General features: G+C 42.9%; 1 protein-coding gene across 27 annotated transcripts in view; it reads right to left on the reverse strand.

The window, feature by feature from the left end:
* nrxn1a (neurexin 1a) overlaps nucleotides 1–25,696 on the reverse strand; it is a 616,431-nt gene that overhangs the window by 134,136 nt on the left and 456,599 nt on the right. The window lies entirely within an intron of this gene.

The raw sequence follows: 25,696 nt of genomic DNA on the forward strand, positions 1-25,696 counted from the left end.
CATCTCTGGCTCTATCCTCTCTCTCCCTAGCCTCTCCTCTCTCTCTCCCTCTCCTCTCCTCTCTCTCATCTCTGCCTCTATCCTCTCTCTCTCCCTAGCCTCTCCTCTCCTCTCTCTCTCATCTCTGCCTCTATCCTCTCTCTTACTCTCCCTCTCTCTCTCTCTCCTCTCCCCCTTCTTTCTCTCTTCCATGTCCTCTTCCCCTTCTCTTCAATAAAAACAACTTCATCTTTACTTACAGTTGTAAAATATATTTTTAATTGAGACTCAGCAACATAACTTATAGCTAAGACTTGATACAAGCATCACAATAAATATCCCAATTAGTTGAACAAAACTTGCTCGACAGAGTACATCAGCTCAATGGAATGAATATGGTCTTTTTAAGCAATAAGAGGGGGTTTGGTATATTGACAATATACCACGGCTAAGGACTGTTCTTAGGCAAGACGCAAAGCGGAGTACCTGCGGAGTACCTGGATACAGACCTTAGTCGTGGTATATTGGCCATATATCACAAATCCCCGAGATGCCTTATTGCTATTATAAACTGGTTAGCAAAATAATTAGAACGGTAAAAATAAGTGTTTTGTCATACCTGTGGTATACGGTCTGATATACCACGGCTTTCAACCAATCAGCATTCAGGGTTCTCAGAGGGACACAATACACCCCCACACACACACACACCCACATCCACACCCACACGCACACACACATACACATACACGCACACACACATACGCCCACCTCAGCATGGGACCTCGGAGGAGAGAGGAGTCGTTGATTACCAAACTGACAGTGGCGTTGACACAACCTTCTGCTAGAATACGACATTGTGAAGACGAGACGAAGACGTGGCGTGGGGACAGACTGACAGATAGTGTGAACGTCATATCATTTCTGAGGCTCTGCATCTGTGCATATAGCTCTCTTTCATTACCTCTCTCACCTCGGCTATATGGGTCTCTTCAGGTGCTACATAATCAGGATTGTTATGATTCTGTGCCTGTTATAAAGGCTTTTGGTTGAGTGACATCTCCTTTGTTCTGCAGTAGGGTAGGAACATGACTCCCTCTCTTTTCTTTCTCTCACCTAGGGCTTCTTGGAGGTTCACATCTTCAGGAGTTTTGTCAGTTGGATTGTTATCAGAAGTGTAGAACTGAAGTTCTAAACTTTCATGTCTTGTACTGAGACTTTGGTTGTGTGACATCCTCTTTGTTCAGAGCAAATGCAATGAACAAGGATCAATATGTCATCGAGATAGTTTTGTACCATGCTTCAGTTACTATCTTTGTCCTGTGTCCTGTGTCCCGTGCTGTCGTCCCTGGAGTGTAAGCTGGCTTCCTATATCTACTCACATTCCGTGTCTGTCACTTTATATTTATCCATTGATTGTAATTAGAGGTGACAGTGAACCTTGCAACACAGCCGTTTGTTCATTATTTCCACGGTGTGACTGAAAGGTAAGCCAGGACGTGTATTGACACTTTCTAAATGTTTAATTAGGAGGAGATCGATTACATTTGGTCTAATGAGGGATGATTGATTGGTGCATACTCAGTATAAGAGAAGCTTCAACCTGTAGTTGACGCCAGAAGAATAGGATGCATACTATGACAACCCACACTACTTAGAGATTGATCCCCCTTACAGGTAGTGAACAAGGTAGTATATTACACTACTAATATAGACTGCAGACATGTCTGAGATTTTTACAATGTATTTCCTCATCCTGGCTCACTTCTATTCCCTCATGGTCTCTGGTGAGGGCATGTTGATAGAGGATTGCCTACAGGTCTCTACTGAGGGCAGGTTGATAGAGGATTGTCTACAGGTCTCTACTGAGGGCAGGTTGATAGAGGATTGTCTACAGGTCTCTACTGAGGGCATGTTGATAGAGGATTGTCTACAGGTCTCTACTGAGGGCAGGTTGATAGAGGATTGTCTACAGGTCTCTACTGAGGGCATGTTGATAGAGGATTGTCTACAGGTCTCTACTGAGGGCAGGTTGATAGAGGATTGTCTACAGGTCTCTACTGAGGGCAGGTTGATAGAGGATTGTCTACAGGTCTCTACTGAGGGCATGTTGATAGAGGATTGCCTACAGGTCTCTACTGAGGGCAGGTTGATAGAGGATTGTCTACAGGTCTCTGGTGAGGGCAGGTTGATAGAGGATTGTCTACAGGTCTCTACTGAGGGCAGGTTGATAGAGGATTGTCTACAGGTCTCTACTGAGGGCAGGTTGATAGAGGATTGTCTACAGGTCTCTACTGAGGGCAGGTTGATAGAGGATTGTCTACAGGTCTCTACTGAGGGCAGGTTGATAGAGGATTGTCTACAGGTCTCTACTGAGGGCAGGGTGATAGAGGATTGTCTACAGGTCTCTACTGAGGGCAGGTTGATAGAGGGTTGTCTACAGGTCTCTACTGAGGGCAGGTTGATAGAGGATTGTCTACAGGTCTCTGGTGAGGGCAGGTTGATAGAGGATTGTATACAGGTCTCTACTGAGGGCAGGTTGATAGAGGATTGTCTACAGGTCTCTACTGAGGGCAGGTTGATAGAGGATTGTCTACAGGTCTCTGGTGAGGGCAGGTTGATAGAGGATTGTCTACAGGTCTCTGGTGAGGGCAGGTTGATAGAGGATTGTCTACAGGTCTCTGGTGAGGGCAGGGTGATAGAGGATTCCTATAGATATAAAGGATATATAGAGGAGGACTCTAGCTGAGGGTTGGATGCTACAGGATGACATGCTGCATAGTCAGAACAGTATCCTAACAACTAAGACCAACAGCAGACTCCAACCCTACAACGATTCACCACATTGTACTACAGAACATGTTCATTCTCTTGGAGCTGTGGTTCTACCTCTTCACTAGCTGAGGCAGGACCTTGGAGAGAAAAGCAATTTGCTGACACTTTTTCCTCCACGGTGCGGCTACAACGAGTACATTCCTGTGTGCTGGACAGTTTTCTATCTCCCCAGCACAGAGGTGGAGAGAGAGCATGGTTTACACTGCTAAGATAACAGATGGGCTGAAAGCTCCGTCTGCCTGCTGCGCAAATGCAAGACAACACTAAGGGAGTGTACGTTGTTTATAATAAGGGTTACCTGGAGACAATCGGACCTCTAAATAAAAATGGATGGCCCTACCTTGAGCAAAATATATTTGAAATCTCCTGAATGCCCCCAAAAAACAAGTGACCCTCCCCTATATCCAATAATGAAAACAGAAAGTGGAGAGCAGAGAACATGCCTACCATTTTCCCTCACTTCTAGGACAGACCAGAGCCTTAGATATGAAGTTTTAGAATATTTTCTTTGTCCTGTAAGCATTACATGGCAATGTAGACATATTGATAGGGGGCAGGGCTGCGGGTCAGAAGGTTGTGGGTTCACAGACCACCATGGACAATCCTATATACTGTAATAAAGGCATTGCATGAATCTACCATCGTATTTGCGGGTACGAGACAAAGTAGCCTTTTATAAATGCATTTCATACAATTCTACATCGTTTTACATGACTGGAGATGACCAAAATTACAGGCTAAGAATGGATAGAGAGATAGGCCTATGTGTTCATCTTATCATAGGCCTATATCTCCAATGCCAAATCAGTGTGTCTTGTTTGGCAAAACTGTCCCTGTTGACTAATAATAACATCTGAGACATCATTATCAATCTAAGCATCGTATTTTAAGCTTCACTCGCTGCCAGTTTTCTTCCGTGACTTTTATCCCGAACAGAGAAGGTCTCCACTGGACACAAACTGGTTGAATCAACGTCGCTTATACTTCTTTTCAATGAAATTACATTCAACCAAGATGGATGTTGAATTGATGTCTGTTCCCAGTGGGTCACAAGTGTTTCCCTAAAAGCTGTCTGGGTTTAAAACATCTTCTGTAATTACAGCATTGATAGCGACAGAATTAGATTAGTTCCCAAGCAAAGTAAATGTTTTGTCTTCTTGGCTGTAGAAGTTTGTAGCTCAGGCTATGAAGGTCCTAGAAACGAAACAAAGACATCCTTATATGCATCGGAATCACGTCTTTCCCATGTCTTTTACTGCTTGTTTTAGCTTAAAGCATCGCTGAACCAAGCGCCATTATAGATCACTTTATATAATCAGATTTGTTTTCTTTAAAATCTTAAACTGCTTTTTGTCATTTTCTTTAACAAAAGATAGGGCTATGGCATATTTTCACATACCCCCTAAATTTGAGTCCTGGTTTTAACTTAACACACCAAGCAGTTCACAGACATGACACGGAGCTATTTTAAGAGTGCACGGTGGGTGGAGGAATTGGCCGTCAAATCTATGGATAGCAGCCTACATCCTAATTTGGTCTGTCAAACAGGAAGGCCTACCTCTTATTTCTGAAATAGGAAGATATAGGCTCCAACACAAAGCCCTCTTGTTGTTAGTAAAGTCAAATTAAAAATGAAATGAATTAGGCCTACTCGAATTTGTCTACTTTCAGCTGCCGCTTCAAGTTTCAGCACCACAATGTAAGTTACTTGAATCTGTCTCTTTGTGAGGTCAATAACTCTGAAAAAATTGCTTCATTATGGGCAAGGGACATATTGTTTTTATTAAAATAAATGATGGATCATTTGATTGAGACCACACTAATAGCTTACATGCGCACTTGACAAATTGTGCCCAGTGGAGAATCAGAGATGAGGGGCGGCATCGGGAACACATCAATATATAACCTAATAAGACACTCATTCTAAAAAACTCAGAAATCAAGAAATTGCAAATTACATGACTGACCCCTGGACTAGATAAACAATAAAATACTAAACCCTCCCACTGACTGAAATTGAAAAAGCATGGTCCACCCCCATGTTCCTCCATGTCCCCATTCTGTACATTCATCCCTAACAAGATCCCATGTGGATAATGGCTAGTCTTGTCAGTGGGTGTGAATTCAAACACTCTATATTTTTATTTAAGGGATACTTTGGGATTTTGGCAATAATGCCCTTTATCTACTTCCCCGGATTCAGATGACCTCATGGGTCCCATTTTCATGTCTCTGCGTGCAGTTTGAATTCCAGTCATTTTTGATAAACGGCAGTCAGCATTGGCTCGCAAAGCTACCTCTAACTTCTGTCATACTGGACGTAGAGACACAAAAATGGTATCCACAAGTTTATCTGACTCTGGGGAGGTAGATAATGCCAAAATACTGAACTATCCCTTTAATCTATATTTCCCCATAAACATGAAAGCAGATTCTCATCAACAAAAAAATTTGAGGTTTGGAGGTGATAGATATGTGGTTTAGACTTGTCCTGTATCCCACATGGCAGCCTATTCCGTATTTAGTTCACTACTTTTGACCAGGGCCCATAGGGAAACTCATAGGGCTCTGGTCAAAAGTTATATATAGGGGATAGAATGCCATTTGGGATACAGTCTTGGTGTAAAGGCAAGGGAGCTGGAACTGATGGGTGGAATAATTAATGAACTGAAATAGACTGTGCATTAGAGCCGGGACTGAGCAGGGACTGGGATGTTAATTGACTATGATACTTGGGCTGGTGCCTCTCAGCCTCAGGGCCCTCTCTTCTCACCATGTTTTGCTCTGTCTCGAATCGCTCTCACTCCTCGATTTTCTCTTTCTCTCTTTTCAAACTTTCGCTCTCGTTCTCTCTCTCTCTCTCGCTCTCTTTCTCTCTCTTTCTCTCCCTGCTATTATCCCCCCTTTTCCTCTCATCACTCCTTTATTCTTTGCTCTTTCCTGATCTGATTCTTTCCTTCCTCCCACTCAGTCATTATCCTTTCTTCCTTCACATTTTTCCTTATTTTTGTTATATTCCATTTCTTCTCTCCTCTCCTTCCTTGTCTCTCTTTCCTGTTTAGGAAGTGAAAACAACATAGGAAGATAGTCGATATTATGTCTCTCATGTTCAGAAACACACCCACCACACACACATACACACACACATTTATCTTGCCGTCTTCTCTTGGTTCATACTATCACCTGCTTAGCATCCCCTCCATAATTCATGGTCTTAAATAGATGACCTAGGCATCTCTGGCGCAAGCGTTGAGTAGAAAGGGTATGTACTTTGATAAATACGCAAACAAACAAGGTCATAAAATAAAATAAGCTTGGACCAGCACTTTCTCTTTCCTCTACTTTGTATCCCCATTTCCTTACAGATGTAGGATTTTAATTTGAACCAGTTTGCTGCAGCAAAGAAATGGCAATTATTATGTGTATTATAATGAATGGACATTTTTGTAGCGGGAGATATATTTTTTCATAAGGGAAGTCTGAAATTGAAAATGGGAAATTACAAACTTCAGAAGCCTAGAGGGAGTAACTGTACAGTACCATAGAGGCACTGAATACGTTAGAGGAAAAACAAAAAGAAATGGAGAAACGTATTCAAGAAAGATCAAGTGTAGTATATTATTAAAATACAGTGAACTGGATGGAACATTATTCACCAAACGCTATTTTGAAAGAGGACGCAAAGTACTTTAAGCATATGATTTAATTTCAGTCTCTTCCATCTCCACTCACCGAAGTTAATTGTAAGGATTTTTTTCAGAGTAATAATGTAAAATGAACAGCTGTACAGAAATACTCATGAGAAGGCCAAATTACAGAGAAGAAGGCTTTTGATAAAGTATACTTGGAATATTTCAATTTTGTAGAATCCCATATACAATGGGTTAATGTTATGTATAGTAACCCTAGCTGTAAAATAGTAAATAATGGCTACTTCTCAGAAAGTATTAAACTGTCAAGAGGACTAAAACAAGGTTGTCCACTATCGCCATATCTATCTATTATGGCCATCGAAATGTTAGCTATTAAAATCAGATCCAACAATAATAACAAGGGCCTAGAAATCCAGGGCTTAAAAACAAAGGTTTCATTGTACGCTGATGATTCATGTTTTCTTGGAAACCCACAATCTGGATCCCTACACAGCTTCATAGAGGATCTAGACCCCTTTTTAACCTCTCTGGATTACAACCAAATTATGATAAGAGTACTATATTACATCTTGGATCACTAAAAAATACTACTTTTACATGAAAACTTGAAATCGGCCCTAATTAATCGGCCATTCTGATTCATCGGTCGACCTCTAATGGAAATGTCCAGTCTACTCAAAATTACACACAACTAATTGCAGCTTTACCGAGGCAAGTGGATGGGGGAGAAAGTAAGGAACCTGTCTGTCGGCCCTGCACTAAAGACCCAAATTGGCTCAAGACAATTGTGATAAATCAAAAAGTATACCCGTTTAATTTACAGACCAAAGAATTGGCAGCTGTGCCATATAGATGGCAACATAGATGGGAAGAGATTTTTGATGTACCAATTCCATGGCACAAGATTTTTAAACTGATACACAAAACAACGCTCGATTCAAAACATAGTTTTTCAATTTAACTTATTATACAGAATTCTTGCAACCATTAGAATGTTATATATATGGGGGATACAACCATCCCAGCTCTGCAGATGTTGCTTTAAAGAGAGTTGGTAATGTCCATATGTAGCTTGTTTTTGTTTGCACGTTCAGGAATGGCTGAAGAATTGCAACATTTACCTGGAGCTAACTCTGAAAATAGCACTGCTGGGTGATTTAAAAAGTCATAGTCAATCGATAAATAATATAATAATACTCTTAGCAAAATTGTATATCTTAAATGTACAATACGTAGGATCTATGAGAATAGAAAGGTTCAGATCTTTTGTGAAACATCACAGCACAGTTTTAAAATATCTGCAAGTAGAAATCAAAACTGGATGGTGTTCAGAGATCGATGGGAGCGGTTGAGTTGAGCTGAAGGACGGGATATATTGTGTCTGTAGAATGTGTATAGAATGCATACGATGGAAGAAGAAGCCTAAGTGTTGTTGTACATGAGTTTACTCCTATTAGGGGAGGGATGGTTGGGTTAGGGGAAAATATGATTCGGAGGACGCATGGCTTTCAACCTTCATCTCTCCCGAGCTCGTACGGGAGTTGTAGCGATGAGACAAGATAGTAACTACTAACAATTGGATACCACGAAATTGGGGAGAAAAGGGGGTACAATTTCAATTTCAAAAAAGAAAAAAAAAGAAATGAAACACAATGAAAACAAAGAGCAAATGCATCAAACACATTTGCAGAGTTACAAGCTTGATGTAGTCATTGTGTGCTATGAATATGGGAACACGTACCTAACTTTTACTACTTTAATAAACATTTAAGTGAATTTGTCACAATACTTCTGCTCCCCTAAAATGAAGACTATGTACAAAAAGTGTACTTTCTAAAGAGTAGGGCTGGGCGATATGACGATATATATCATGTGTCGATAGAAAAACGTCTATTGTTTCATATTATGCTCTATCGTTTATTTCGTTGTGTCGCAAATCACACTCTTTACGGCAATATTTTTCGTCATTTGGACGACGCTTTGCAACACAAATAAACATGGAGGAGGGTGAACGTGACACAGAGCACAGAGACACGGAGCTCGTACCTAAAAGAGGGGCTACTTCGGTCGCATGGACGTGGATTGGGTATGAAAAGTCTGACACGGGCCAGAACACCGTCCTCTGACAAATATGCAGCAAGCCGGTCCCGACAGGCTCAAACACCACTAACCTCTTTCACCACCTACGCAAGAATCATGTGAAACAGTACGGAGAGATTCTATAGATGAGACCCAAAAATGTACAGTCGAGTGCTCAAAACAAACCACTGACTCAGACGATGCAAGAGGCTTTTTCCGTGGCACACCATATGCCAAAGAATCATGAAGATGCAAGGAGGTAACAGCTGCCTTTACAACTGCAAAGACATGACCCCAATTTACACGGTCGAGAAATGGGGGTTTCGTGAGTTGGTGCTAACACTCGACCCGAGGTACCAAATGCAAATTGATATGTGACACGTATTAATGCCAAAATAACATGCAAAACAGGCAAGTCCCCCCAAAAATATATATATTTTAGGCCTATATTTATGTGTTTATTTACTTAGATTTTATACATTCATGTTTATATTTTGTTACAACAAAAGTTCTAAATAAAAAATGAAATAATCAAATATGTGTAAGTACCTTTTATTTGTTGAGTTTAATTCAAACTATAATAAGAAATAGGCCTTTACATGTGATAATTTAATATAAACTATTTATTCATTGAATTTGCAGAAAATGTGCTGTATCATGATATGTATTGTTATCGAGATGTGAAATGACAGATATTGGGATATGAGATTTTGGCCATATCGCCCAGCTCTACTAAACAGTTCACCCGATATAGATAAAAAATACCCTCAAATTAAAGCTGACAGGCAACACTTACCTCACAGTCATTGTTTGACTTCAAATACTAACTTTTGTATTAAAGAGCCAAAAGAAGAAAAAATGCTTCACTGTCCCAACAATTACGGAGGGCACTGAATATAATAATAAGGTTCTTACAATTCTCCTATTTCACACATGCACAAATTATTATACATTTTTTTATCCCTTTTTCTCCCCAATTTGTAGTATTTACAGTCTTATCTCATCGCTGCAACTTCCGTACGGACTTGAAGGTGAAGGTCGAGAGCCATGCGTCCTAAAAAACACAACCCAACCAAGACGCACTGCTTCTTGACACAATGCCCATCCAACACAGCCGAACCAATGTGTCGGAGGAAACACCGTACACCTGGTAAACTAGTCAGCATGCACTGCACTGCACACAGCCCACCACAACAGTCGCTAGTGTGCGATATGACAAGGTTATCCCTGCTGGCCAAACCCTCCCTAACCCGGAAGACGCTGGGCCAATTGTGCGCCGCCCCATGGGCCTCCCGGTCGTAGCCGGCTTCGACAGAGCCTGGACTCGAAGCCAAAATCTCAGGTGGCACAACTAGCACTGTGATGCAGTGCCTTAGACCACTGCGCCACCCGGGAGGCCTTGAAATTATTTTTTTGATAATCCCACTCCCCCTGAGAGTGGGGTCAGAGCTAGGGATCAACCATTATTGATGGTGACCCTGGACTAAGGTTAAGTGCCTTGCTCAAGGCATTTTTCACCTAGTCAGCTCTGGGATCTGAACCAGCGACCTTTCAGTTACTGGCCCAATGCTCTTAACCGCTAGTCTACCTGCTGCCCGCGACATATGTAAAAAAACAAAATGTCAGCTGGTACAGGTACTCTAGACTGGGCGTCTGATTACTCTCAGAGTATACTTCTGCACTGGTGAAATTAAGTGTGAGTAGCAACTGAGCTGAAACCTTTGCTGGAGTCTTGAAAAACATCATCCTGAGATGCAGAATTAAATCCCTTCTCTTTTGGTGCCATTTCCTCCCTTTAAAGCTTTTAAACACCATGATGGTGTTTCACATCCTGTGTAGTGAAGAATAAGTCTAAATGTTTAACATTTATTTATTTATCTGATCATTTTCCAGTTTAACCCATTTCAGCAGGCATTGTTGAGCACAGAGCTCAATCCACCAGCCATAACTTGACGTTATACAGCAAACATTTCAGGATACGGTATTTGCCTCTACCATTAAAAGTTGGAAATTTGGGAATGAGCCGTCTCATCATTGAAATTCATTTTGCCTGACAGTTTTGATATCCGTTCATCATGATCCATTACACCTCATGGTACACTTTTTATTTCTTCAACATTGAGTAAAATAATCTAAAAGTCAGAAAATTACCCATGATCCTCTAAAAACATGCAAGAAGATTAAAAACAGACTTCCAGTGAGTTCAATGTTCACTATCTTTAGTTAACACACGCACACACACACACTCACACACACACACACCTTCCCACTGATAGAAGGGAATTGATTTTTCACTCAAGTATTCGTATGATATAGACAGCCCATTCAGCGATAACTGGGCAATCCCAGCTGCCACCACTATCACACCAAGACCAGGAAATACAGCCGTGCTGAGGCCGGACAGTTTTAATAATATAAAGGATTTGTCCCAAATGGCACCCTATCCCCTATTCTATATAGTGCACTACTTTTGACCAGGGGCCCATAGGGTGTCCAATAGGGAACAGGGTGCCATTTGGAACGCACACAAAATCATGAGCTGCCAAAGCAATATTCATCTGTAGCCCTGGTATCTGACACACACAGGGAGGGAGTGGAGATTGAGAGGAGTGGAGGATAGGTGAGGAGAGGAGAGGAGAGGAGAGGAGAGGAGAGGAGAGGAGAGGAGAGGAGAGGAGAGGAGAGGAGAGGAGAGGAGAGGAGAGGAGAGGAGAGGAGAGGAGAGGAGAGGAGAGGAGAGGAGAGGAGAGGAGAGGAGAGGAGAGGAGAGAGGGGAGGGAAGGGGGAGGAGGGGAGGGGGAAGGGAAGGGGAGGAGGGAAGGGGAGTAGAGAAGGGAAGGGGAGGAGGGAAGTGGAGAGGAGGCAAGGGGAGGGGAGGAGGGGAAGGGAGTAGAAGGGAGTGGAGGGAAGGGGAGAGGAGAGGAGGGGAGAGGAGAAGGGGTGGGGGGGGAGTAGAGAAGGGAAGAGGAGGGAAGGGGAGGAGAGGAGAGGAGGGAAGGGGAGAGGAGGCAAGCGGAGGAGAGGAGGGAAGGGGAGTAGAGGAGAAGAGAGAAGGGGAGGGAAGGGGGTAGAGGAGAAGAGTGAAGGGAAGAGGAGAGGAGAGGAGAGGGAGGAGGAGAGGAGAGAGAGGAGAGGAGAGGAGAGGAGAGGAGAGGAGAGGAGAGGAGAGGAGAGGAGAGGAGAGGAGAGGAGAGGAGAGGAGAGGAGAGGAGAGGAGAGGTACAGGGGTAGGGAGCGAGAGAGAGGAAGAGTGAGAATAGAGAGAAAGAGAAAATAGATAAAGAGAAGGAAATGAGAATGAGAGAAGAGTGCAGGTACACTACAACACTACTGCTCCGGTTGCACCAAAGCAAAAACCTCATACCACCTCATCCCTAGGTAGCCAGTCCATTTGGGGATACATCATGTCATCACCACCACGCTACCATCTCTGTCTGCTCAGAGATAACATTCAGAGTCTTTCCAATAGCTTCTACCCAATTTCATGTACTCTATACTCGCTTTGCCACAGATACCTGGCCTACGTTACCGGGGCAACTACTACAACCTTTACTACAGTATGGAGTGTGGATTTAGTATGTATGGATTTTACTGCCACCAGAAATTACATCTAAATGGACTCATTGATTTTGTAATTGATTTTGAATTAAATATTTTTGAATTTGTAATGTACACATTGAATCATTTTATTTATTAATTTAACTTGTATTTCATATTTTAAGACAAACACACGCACACCACATGCACACGCACTTGTACACACACACGCACGCACGCACACACACACACACACACACACACACACACACACACACACACACACACACACACACACACACACACACACACACACACACACACACACACACACACACATAGCGGGACATTCATCATGGCTTCTCCAGGGCCAACTCAAGCAGAAAATTAACAGCTGCCACAGCCACACCTCGCAGAGACCCCGCCATTCAATCTGCCTTTCACTCGGGTTCTCCAGTTGCCAGTCATTGGCATATCAGACGTACAGACAGATAGATATACAGACACATGGAAACTCCTGCATGCACACACATACAATTAAACCTTTAAACTTGACTTTCACAGAGGCATTTATGGCCAACTAAAATCAGCTATAGGTGCCTGTAGACACACACACACACACACACACACACACACACACACACTAGAGCTGGGTGATATGGACAAAAATCCATATCATGATAAATTGACTTTATTATCATGGTAACAATTGAACGATAAGTTTATAACATGAATGTGCATTACCCTTACATCTACTACTACTACTAATGTACTTTTAATGTAGCCATCAACTGTCCAATCAACAATCACCCGTTTTAGTAAACATATTTAATTTCAAACTTCATATTTCTCTAGTAGGACCCTATAGGTTATTTATCGTAATGAACGATGTCAGAAGAATTTGAACGATAAGTGGTCGGTTTGGTTTGTGGTGATAGTTTTCAGTTTATCGTTCTAAAACACACACTTCCTTTTCCCAGTCTGTTTCTCCAGACCAGTTAGGAAAGCAAGAGGAGACTGAAGCTAGGATCCCATCAACCGCAGGTGAGACGAGAGAATACTTGTTTTTCCTCGAGCACCCTTTCAGGGAACAAGGGAAAGGAAGAGAAAAGAGGAGAAAATAGAAGTAACAATATCCTTTATCACTCTTTCAGAAATCGTCACAGTTGTTTTGAGGTTAGAGAAGAGAGGGTCTACTTAAAACCCAGCTGTAAGAAGGAAATAATTGACCAAAACACTGTTCTGTGCAGCTGGTCTATTTCCCCACCCATCACAGATAGACTGCTGTAATAGCGAGGCACGTGGACAGAAAGCAAAGGAGAAGGGAGAAGGATAGCAAATCACTAAAAACAACACAAGATATATTTCAGAGGAAATTTGAAAAGGATGTCATTACCCATTCATGAGTAAGGAATAAAAGTTATCCCTTGATGTGGACCTAATGATGAAGACCCAGATGAAAACGTCTGTGGGTTTGTTGGTCAGTACATAGCCTGCCAGCTGCCCAACCCAAACCAAAACCCTGAACTTCACAGCAACACCTTACATGCTGTAGTAATACAGCTAATAGTCTTTCATGTATCTGTGGGTTGTCATGTGTCAAGTGTGTCAACTTCTGTCAGATCAGCAGTTTGTCCCTGCCTTCCCTCCATCCCTCCCTCTCTCCATCCATCCCCTCTTCCTTCATCCCTCTCTCCATCCCTATGCATATTTCATTACCTCCAACCTACTGCAAGCAGGAAGAGGACTGTTATGTTATCCTCCTGGGCATTTGCTTGGGTGTGTGTGTGTCTGTATAACGATGTGTGTCTCCTGAGCTAATCAATCACGTCTTGGTTTATGCACTGCAGCCACTAGAGACCTGGGAGGGCATGACACCACTGTAGCACCAAATGACCCCACATCGCTTGTTGAAAAAGTGCTCAGCTCTACCATCTGTTCTGTTTTTCTCCCTCTTCCTCTCTCCTTCTCTCCATCTCTTCTCCTCCTTACTGCATACACTTATACACGTTCATTCTCCCATCTCACTTTTTTTTTAAATAAGTCATTTTAATGCCACTATTTCTTTGTTTTCTTTGCCTTTCCCCATATCTCTCTCCTTTCTCTTTCTCTTTCTCAGCGCTGGTGCAGTTCTACGCTGGGGAGTGTTAGGGAGAAGAGTGCTTTAGATTACAGCACCCTCCCATGGGTGCTCTCTCACCAGACTGTTCTGCCTCTCGCTTTGCCAGGGAGATTCACTACATCTATTGTGTTTTACAGCCCCTTTCTTTATTCATCATAACACAGCTTCAATTTGATTAACTTCTCCAGACAACATATACTGTATCTATGCCTGGGCTGGCAGGCTGGCTGGCTGGCTGGCTAGCTGGCTCTCTCTCTCCCACACACCCTCTCTCCCTCCCATTCTCTCTACAACTCCCTTTCTCTCTTTCCTTCTCTTTCTTGCTTCCTCTCCATTTCTCTCTTTTCCTCAAGTTCACGTTTCATTGTCTATCCTTCTATGCATAGTCACTTTACCCCTACCTACATATTACCTCAACTACCTCGACTAACCTGTACCCCCGCACATTGTATACTCTGTATATAGCTTTGCTACTGTTATTTTATTTTGTTAAAATGTTTATATTTAGTCAATATTTTCTTAAATCTCTTATTATCTTAAACTGTATTGTTGGCCAAGGGTTTGTAAGTAAGCATTTCACGGTAAGGTTTCACACCTGTTGTATTCGGCACATGTGACAAATAACATTTGACTTGATCAAATGATCTTTTTCCATCTCCCGGATACCCCACACACACCCTCACACACACTATGATTATCTTGTGTCCACACACCAACACTCAGGGAGGACAGCAGTAACAGAATGGCTATATTTATTGCTGTCTGGACAGGTTTGTGTCTTGCTGTGGGGCTTTAGAGACTTCTACCCCAGCTGCCCCCTCCATAACACCACTACAGTGCTATCTGCTGTGGCCCCAGCTGGCCTCAGCACGGAACACTCAATGCTGCACATGCTGGAACACGGAACAGGCAACTACGGGAGTACAGAACTCGACAGACACTGGGGAGATTCTAAAGAGAGAAGGCTTTGTAAAGGATCAAAACACAAAACCCAAGTATCTCATGTGCCATGAGATAGGAAAGATTGTTATATGTGCATAAACCAGCCACTTACAGATTGTCTGTTTAATGCCACTGTCTTCTAAATAAGGTTTCTTCACAGCAATAGTGTAAATCAGCTCTGATACTGACGTGACATTGTAAAGGCTCTGATACTGACTTAGACTTGATTCATTATTGCTCACACTTTACAGCAAAACTGAATAAATCCTAAAAAGATTCAAGGTCTGATATTAATTTAAGATACAGATTGGGATCCATTTTGTGTCCTTGCCTTAGGCTACGTGAGTCCTCACAGACCTCCCAGTTCTGCCTTAGTAGCCCCAAATAACTCTAGATACACCATCTGTCTTTCATGCACTTTCTACAGCAAAGGCCAAAACAACTCTTTCTAGCTTTCAGATGATGAGAAAAGGAGAGGCTGAGAGAGAGAGGGAGAGAGAGATAAAGAGAGAATGTGAGCAAAAGCAAGTGATATAATCTGTGTTCCGGGTGCAGTAAAGCTGCCTGTCAGTGAAAAGGAATAATAATAATAATCTCTCTCTGCCTCTGTTCTCTCCCTCTGCTCTCTGACTAACCCGGGGTGTATTGGGAGCCCTGTTGGACCACAAGACATGGACGTGCCGTGTAAGGTTTCTACTATGATAAACACACACACACACTTTGATGTGTATCATTCTGACAGGACAATATAAGCACCAGGTTAGTCCCGGGGTTGTCCATCTAATCTTTCTTGGTCTGTTTCCTTTGTTCTGTCTTCTGTATTCTCCTTTCCTTCACTCTCTCTCTCTCAATTTCAATTGAATGGCTTTATTGACATGGGAAACACATGATTACATTTCCAAAGCAAGTGAAATAGATAATAAACAAAAATTAACAGTAAACATTACACTCACAAAAGTTCCAAAATAATAAAGACATTTCAAATGTCATATTATGGGCTAATAGTTCAAGTACAAAAGGCAAATAAATAAACATAAATATGGGTTGTATTTACATTGGTGTTTGTTCTTCACTGGTTGCCCTTTTCTTGTGGCAACAGGTCACAAATCTTGCTGCTGTGATGGCACACTGTGGTGGACGTTAAGAAGTGCAGGTCAGTTTCAACATCATTTTGTGGGCAGTGTGCACATAGCCTGTCTTCTCTTGAGAGCCAGGTCTTCCTATGGCGGCCTTTTTCAATAGCAAGGCTATGCTCACTGAGTCTGTACATAGTCAAAGCTTTCCTTAAGTTTAGGTGAGTCAATGTGGTTGGGTATTCTGCCACTGTGTACTCTCTGTCTAGGGCCAAATAGCATTCCAGTTTCCTCAGTTTTTTTGTTAATTCTTTCCAATGTGTCAAGTAATTATCTTTTTGATTTCTTATGATTTGGTTGGGTCTAACTGTGTTGCTGTCCTGGGGCTCTGTGGGGTCTGTTTGTGTTTGTGAACAGAGCCCCAGGACCAGATACGGTGTGCGAGTTCATTAGAACGTGCGTTGAAGATGTCGTTCCCATAGCAACGATTAAAACATTCCCTAACCAGAAACCGTGGATTGATGGCAGCATTCGTGTGAAACTGAAGGCACGAACCACTGCTTTTAATCAGGGCAAGGTGTCTGGTAACATGACTGAATACAAACAGTGCAGCTATTCCCTCCGCAAGGCTATCAAACAAGCTAAGCGCCAGTACAGAGACAAAGTAGAATCTCAATTCAACGGCTCAGACACAAGAGGTATGTGGCAGGGTCTACAGTCAATCACGGACTACAGGAAGAAACCCAGCCCAGTCACGGACCAGGATGTCTTGCTCCCAGGCAGACTAAATAACTTTTTGCCCGCTTTGAGGACAATGCAGTGCCACTGACACGGCCTGCAACGGAAACATGCGGTCTCTCCTTCACTGCAGCCGAAGTGAGTAAGACATTTAAACGTGTTAACCTCGCAAGGCTGCAGGCCCAGACGGCATCCCCAGCCGCGCCCTCAGAGCATGCGCAGACCAGCTGGCCGGTGTGTTTACGGACATATTCAATCAATCCCTATACCAGTCTGCTGTTCCCACATGCTTCAAGAGGGCCACCATTGTTCCTGTTCCCAAGAAAGCTAAGGTAACTGAGCTAAACGACTACCGCCCGTAGCACTCACATCCGTCATCATGAAGTGCTTTGAGAGACTAGTCAAGGACCATATCACCTCCACCCTACCTGACACCCTTGACCCACTCCAATTTGCTTACCGCCCAAATAGGTCCACAGACGATGCAATCTCAACCACACTGCACACTGCCCTAACCCATCTGGACAAGAGGAATACCTATGTGAGAATGCTGTTCATCGACTACAGCTCGGCATTCAACACCATAGTACCCTCCAAGCTCGTCATCAAGCTCGAGACCCTGGGTCTCGACCCCGCCCTGTGCAACTGGGTACTGGACTTCCTGACGGGCCGCCCCCAGGTGGTGAGGGTAGGCAACAACATCTCCTCCCCGCTGATCCTCAACACTGGGGCCCCACAAGGGTGCGTTCTGAGCCCTCTCCTGTACTCCCTGTTCACCCACGACTGCGTGGCCATGCACGCCTCCAACTCAATCATCAAGTTTGCGGACGACACAACAGTGGTAGGCTTGATTACCAACAACGACGAGACGGCCTACAGGGAGGAGGTGAGGGCCCTCGGAGTGTGGTGTCAGGAAAATAACCTCACACTCAACGTCAACAAAACTAAGGAGATGATTGTGGACTTCAGGAAACAGCAGAGGGAACACCCCCATCCACATCGATGGAACAGTAGTGGAGAGGGTAGCAAGTTTTAAGTTCCTCGGCATACACATCACAGACAAACTGAATTGGTCCACTCACACAGACAGCATCGTGAGGAAGGCGCAGCAGCGCCTCTTCAACCTCAGGAGGCTGAAGAAATTCGGCTTGTCACCAAAAGCACTCACAAACTTCTACAGATGCACAATCGAGAGCATCCTGGCGGGATGTATCACCGCCTGGTATGGCAACTGCACCGCCCTCAACCGTAAGGCTCTCCAGAGGGTAGTGAGGTCTGCACAACGCATCACCGGGGGCAAACTACCTGCCCTCCAGGACACCTACACCACCCGATGCTACAGGAAGGCCATAAAGATCATCAAGGACATCAACCACCCGAGCCACTGCCTGTTCACCCCGCTGCCATCCAGAAGGCGAGGTCAGTACAGGTGCATCAAAGCTGGGACCGAGAGACTGAAAAACAGCTTCTATCTCAAGGCCATCAGACTGTTAAACAGCCACCACTAACATTGAGTGGCTACTGCCAACACACTGTCAGTGACACTGACTCTACTCCAGCCACTTTAATCATGGGAATTGATGGGAAATGATGTAAATGTATCGCTAGCCACTTTAAACAATGCTACCTTATATAATGTTACTTACCCTACATTGTTCATCTCATATGCATACGTTGATACTGTACTCTATATCATCGACTGCATCCTTATGTAATACATGTATCACTAGCCACTTTAACTATGCCACTTGGTTTACATACTTATCTCATATGTATATACTGTACTCGATATCATCTACTGTATCTTGCCTATGCTGCTCTGTACCATCACTCATTCATATATCCTTATGTACATATTCTTTATCCCCTTACACTGTGTATGACAGTAGTTTTTTTGGAATTGTTAGTTAGATTACTTGCTCGTTATTACTGCATTGTCGGAACTAGAAGCACAAGCATTTCGCTACACTCGCATTAACATCTGCTAACCATGTGTATGTGACAAATAAAATTTGATTTGATTTTATTTAGCTTGCTTAGAAGACTCTTCTCCAGGTTAATCTCTCTGTAGGTGATGGCTTTGTTATGGAAGGTTTGGGATTAACTTCCTTTTAGGTGGTTGTAGAATGTAAAAGGCACTTTTCTAGATTTTGATAATTAGCGGGTATCGGCCTAATTCTGCTCTGCATGCATTATTTGGTGTTTTATGTTGTACACAGATGATATTTGTGCAGCATTCTGCATGCAGAGTCTCAATTTGGTGTTTGTATCATTTTGTGAATTCCCCAAGGCCATGTGGAAAGAAATGTGTTTATGCCCTTTTTAACCGCACACTTGTTGTTTGTGTACATGTTTCCCACCAACAAACCTTTCCATCAATTTTTATAGCAGACCCTCATGCCAAATTGAGTCAAAAACTTTTTTGAAATCAATAAAGCATGAGAAGATTTTGCCATGGTTTTGGTTTGTTTCTTTACAATTAGTTAGTGCAGGGTGAGTATGTGGTCTGTCGTACTGTAATTTGGTAAAAAGCCAATTTGACATTTGCTCAGTACATTGTTTTCACTGAGGAAATATATGAGTCTGCTGTTAATGATAATGCATATCCCACAGTAGTTGTCAAATTTGATTCCACTTTTGGCCTCCACAATCACCCAACCTCAACCCAAATGAGTTGGACTGCAGAGTGAAGGAAAAGCAGCCAACAAGTGCTCAGCATAAGTGGGAACTCCTTCAAGACCGTTGGAAAAGCATTCCAGGTGAAGCTGGTTGAGAGAATGCCAAGAGTGTGCAAAGCTGTCATCAAGGCGAAGGCTTTGATTTGTTTAACACTTTTTTCCCTTGCTACATGTTTCTATATGTGTTATTTCATAGTTTTGATGACTTCAATATTAAATATTAAAAATAAAGAAAAACTGTTGAATGAGTAGGTGTGTCCAAACATTTCACTGGTACAGTATATGTTTTTCTGTTCGTTCTTTGTTATAGGGCTAAAAAGATTGGAAAGTTGGTTTATGCATACATCTTCGTTTTGGATAAATAACTATTTGTGTTGTTATTTTTTTAGTGTTTTTCAATTTTCCCAGAAGTGGGTAGAGTCTATGGATTCTTTAATTACATTGAGCTGATTTCTGACGTGCTGTTCCTTCTTTTTCCGTAGTGTATTCCTGTGTTGCTTTAGTGATTCACCATAGTGAAGGTGAAGGCTCAGGTTTTCTGGGTCTGTATGTTTTTGGTTGGATAGGTTTCTCAATTTCTTTCTTAGGTTTTTACATTCTTCATCAAACCATTTGTCATTAATGTTAATTTTCTTAGGTTTTCTGCTTGACATTTTAAGATTTGATAGGGAAGCTGAGAGGTCAAATATACTGTTTAGGTTTTCTACTGCCAAATTTACACCTTCACTATTATAGTGAAACATTTTGTACAGGAAGTTGTCTAAAAAGGGTTGAATTTGTTATTGCCTAATTGTTTTTTGGTTTCCACACTACTTTCCTTCCGTCTACAGCATATATTAATATTATTCAGTTCCTTTGGCTTTGATGCCTCATAATTGAGTATTGCCCTGTTCAAGTAGACTGTGATTTTGCTGTGGTCTGATAGGGTGTCAGTGGGCTGACTGTAAACGCTCTGTGAGAGACTCTGGGTTAAGGTCAGTGATAAAGTAGTCAGCAGTACTACTGCCAACAGATGAGCTAGAGGTGTACCTACAACAGGAGTCCCCTCGAAGCCTACCATTGACTATGTACATATCCTCACTCTCTCTCTCTCTGCTCTCTCTGCTTGTTACCACTAGTGGTGTGTGTGCGCGTGTGTTTGTGTGTTTCTGTTATAGCCTTGTATCTGAGTACCCTCCAAGCTCGTCCTCAAGCTCGAGACCCTGGGTCTCGACCCCGCCCTGTGCAACTGGGTACTGGACTTCCTGACGGGCCGCCCCCAGGTGGTGAGGGTAGGCAACAACATCTCCTCCCCGCTGATCCTCAACACTGGGGCCCCACAAGGGTGCGTTCTGAGCCCTCTCCTGTACTCCCTGTTCACCCACGACTGCGTGGCCATGCACGCCTCCAACTCAATCATCAAGTTTGCGGACGACACAACAGTGGTAGGCTTGATTACCAACAACGACGAGACGGCCTACAGGGAGGAGGTGAGGGCCCTCGGAGTGTGGTGTCAGGAAAATAACCTCACACTCAACGTCAACAAAACTAAGGAGATGATTGTGGACTTCAGGAAACAGCAGAGGGAACACCCCCCCATCCACATCGATGGAACAGTAGTGGAGAGGGTAGCAAGTTTTAAGTTCCTCGGCATACACATCACAGACAAACTGAATTGGTCCACTCACACAGACAGCATCGTGAGGAAGGCGCAGCAGCGCCTCTTCAACCTCAGGAGGCTGAAGAAATTCGGCTTGTCACCAAAAGCACTCACAAACTTCTACAGATGCACAATCGAGAGCATCCTGGCGGGCTGTATCACCGCCTGGTATGGCAACTGCACCGCCCTCAACCGTAAGGCTCTCCAGAGGGTAGTGAGGTCTGCACAACGCATCACCGGGGGCAAACTACCTGCCCTCCAGGACACCTACACCACCCGATGCTACAGGAAGGCCATAAAGATCATCAAGGACATCAACCACCCGAGCCACTGCCTGTTCACCCCGCTGCCATCCAGAAGGCGAGGTCAGTACAGGTGCATCAAAGCTGGGACCGAGAGACTGAAAAACAGCTTCTATCTCAAGGCCATCAGACTGTTAAACAGCCACCACTAACATTGAGTGGCTACTGCCAACACACTGTCAATGACACTGACTCTACTCCAGCCACTTTAATCATGGGAATTGATGGGAAATTATGTAAATATATCACTAGCCACTTTAAACAATGCTACCTTATATAATGTTACTTACCCTACATTGTTCATCTCATATGCATACGTTGATACTGTACTCTATATCATCGACTGCATCCTTATGTAATACATGTATCACTAGCCACTTTAACTATGCCACTTGGTTTACATACTTATCTCATATGTATATACTGTACTCGATATCATCTACTGTATCTTGCCTATGCTGCTCTGTACCATCACTCATTCATATATCCTTATGTACATATTCTTTATCCCCTTACACTGTGTATGACAGTAGTTTTTTTTTGGAATTGTTAGTTAGATTACTTGCTCGTTATTACTGCATTGTCGGAACTAGAAGCACAAGCATTTCGCTACACTCGCATTAACATCTGCTAACCATGTGTATGTGACAAATAAAATTTGATTGATTTGATTTGATTTGATTTACTGTTTGTATCAGCCAGGTCACCCATGATACAAGTCAGTATTCGACGTCCATTCATGTCTGCGAACGTCAGGAGATGACGGGGAAACCGGTCACTAGGGGCCTTCAAGTAAGTTTATGTTTTGCTAGGACGTTGAGGACGGTGATGGTGGATGTGCATAAGCATCTGCCTCTGATTCCAAAGGTTATACGTTTAAATCCAGCAATAAAAAGTTGTTTTTGTCTAACCCAAACCTTAACTTTTACCTTAACCATTCAGAGTTAATGTCTAACCTTAACCATTGAGAGTTAATGCCTAACCTTAACCATTCAGAGTTAATGTCTAACCTTAACCATTCAGAGTTAATGCCTAACCTTAACCATTCAGAGTTAATGTCTAACCTTAACCATTCAGAGTTAATGTCTAACCTTAACCATTGAGAGTTAATGCCTAACCTTAACCATTCAGAGTTAATGTCTAACCTTAACCATTCAGAGTTAATGCCTAACCTTAACCATTCAGAGTTAATGTCTAACCTTAACCATTCAGAGTTAATGCCTAACCTTAACCATTCAGAGTTAATGTCTAACCTTAACCATTCAGAGTTCATGCCTAAACTTAACTATAAATACAATTGGATGTTATAGAAACATGTCATGTCTAATTCATGTCTAATTCTGATGTGAGACTGTGAGAGCCAGTTGGTTTGTATAGGTGTGTTTTTTTCTTTATTTTGTCAGCCATACTATACGACTGACACATATTGTAATGTAATGTAAGTCATTTCCAGTAGGTGCTGTCTGTGCAATGCTAACTGAATGATAGGATAATTACAGTAGTCCAGACAGATTGTTTACCAAGCTGAATTGTACTGGTGGGTGGTGGATAATTTCTCTGCTAATGGTCCCTCGTAATATGTGTGTGCGTGTGTTTTTTTGTTGGTTTTACTATCCTTGCGGCGACCAGAAAACAAGGACAATTCGGACAATTCGGAAAAGTAGGGGACATTTCGCCTCTCCCCACAAGGAAAAATACTATTTTAGGCTTAGGGGTTAGGTTTAGGGGTAGGGTTAGAAGTATGGTTAGGGGTTAGGTTAAGGAATTAGGATTAGGGGTTAGGGGTTAAGGTTAGGGGTTAGGTTAAGGAATTAGGATTAGGGGTTAGGGGTTAAGGTTAGGGGTTAGGTTTAGGAATTAGGATTAGGGGTTAAGGTTAGGTTATGGGTTTAAGGGTTAGGGTTATGGTTTGAGTTAGGGGTTAGGTTTAGGAATTAGGATTAGGGGTTAAGGTTAGGTTATGGGTTTAAGGGTTAGGGTTATGGTTTGAGTTAGGGGTTAGGAAAAATGTGATTTTGAATGGGAAGCAATTACTTCAACGATAGTAAAACAAACGTATGTGTGTGTGTGTGTGTGTGTGTGTGTGTGTGTGTGTGTGTGTGTGTGTGTGTGTGTGTGTGTGTGTGTGTGTGTGTGTGTGTGTGTGTGTGTGTGTGTGTGTGTGTGTGTGTGTGTGTGTGTATGTGTGTGTGTGTGTGTGTGTGTGTGTGTGTGTGTGTGTGTGTGTGTGTGTGTGTGTGTGTGTGTGTGTGTGTGTGTGTGTGTGTGTGTGTGTGTGTGTGTGTGTGTGTGTGTGTGTGTGTGTGTGTGTGTGTGTGTGTGTGTGTGTGTGTGTATGTGTGTGTGTGCGTGTGTGTGTCTAAAGTCTCTTAGAAATAAATGGTGAAGGAGTCAGCCATCTTAGCACTTACAGCAACACATTAACACACAGACCATTACTCTGCCTAGCTGGCACCACACTGCTATCATATCATCTCTGGGAGTAAGATGATACAGGACACCACATAGTGTGACATCCACAACCAAAATAATTGCTCAAAATTAGCGCCCTATATAATGTATAGTACGCCATTTGGGATGGAGACCAACTGACACAAAGCTGTTTTCATACCACCATACACTCTTAGAAAAAACGGTGATATCTAGAACCTGAAAGGGTTCTTCGGCAGTCCCCATAGGAGAACCTTTGAAAAACCATGTTTGGTTCCAGGTCCTACATAGAACACAAAAGGGTTCTAACTGGAACCAAAAATGTCTCTATGTCTATGAGTGAAGACAGCAGTCAGTGTTGGACAGTATCACCTAATCAATGACGTGCAGGTTTGCTGTTATGGGTCTGAAGGAGCAACCAACACACATTCATCAAACACAAAACTAGGTAAGCGTTGTGGAGCAAAAACAGAATCATATGACTCTTCCATCTGTCCCTGACTACCAAGGCTGACACCGGAAGAGAGAGGCAGTGGTCCCTGACACAATCTGGCAAAGCTCTCTCTCCACTGGATCTCTGTTCATAGGATGGCTATAACCAGATCACTGGGTCATTGAGTTCCTTTTGATAGGATAGCTAGCGGCAACTCCTACATTATGTATGCATGTATGGCGGATTATTCTTACGTCCGTTGCTAAGCAATTCAACAAGTGCAAGTGTAAAAATAGGTGAATATTTTATTAGATGCAGAAGAAAAAGTGTTTCTTTAGCCAGCTGGCTTTGGAAACTATTCATCCGAGATATAGAATCTGGCTGTATATTTGCCAATTTATTCAGCTAACTGTTATAGGTTCCTGTATAATATGTTTTACACAGCCTTCTAGGTCACGTCCCAAATAGCACCCTATTCTCTGCAATTTCTGCAAGTTCTGTTTTCCATTACCCCATGATAAAGCTACTACATAGCCAAGTAGTATGGAAATGTGTGCATATGCATGGTAGACACAGTTCACATTTAAACACCCATGGATTGGAAAAACATATGCATGAGTGCACACACACACACAGACACGCATGTGCACACACACACACACACACACACACACACACACACACACACACACACACACACACACACACACACACACACACACACACACACACACAGATATAAAAAGCCTATTGAGCCATCTCATGGATTAGTGTTTGGTAGAGTGGGCTTTGATTTGCTCTGACCATAACATGTCAAGCTCCAGCACACAGTCTGGCTGGCTCGGCTAATGGAAGCATTTTATTAGGCTTGCAGGAGGTCTGGCTTGGCGATCGCCTGTTCATTATTCATATGTCCACATCCTTATTCCAGCTTTGACCTCTCGTTCTCTCTCTTAGGAAGCGAAGCACACCAACTCTACAATGCGTAGAGTAGACACCCATGTAAAACTCTGGCTCACACACTCACCATTGGTATAGGCATCCACTTATGCACACAAAGACACAAACATGCACACATGCACGCACGCACGCACACACACACACACACACACACACACACACACACACACACACACACACACACACACACACACACACACACACACACACACACACACACAAAGAGAACACACACACGGGACACACACACAGACAAAATCAGCCTCTAAATGCATAACAGCACAATACAATCTGAA

This window comes from Oncorhynchus tshawytscha, linkage group LG25 (genome assembly GCF_018296145.1).
Source record: "Oncorhynchus tshawytscha isolate Ot180627B linkage group LG25, Otsh_v2.0, whole genome shotgun sequence".
NCBI classification, from domain to species: domain Eukaryota; kingdom Metazoa; phylum Chordata; class Actinopteri; order Salmoniformes; family Salmonidae; genus Oncorhynchus; species Oncorhynchus tshawytscha.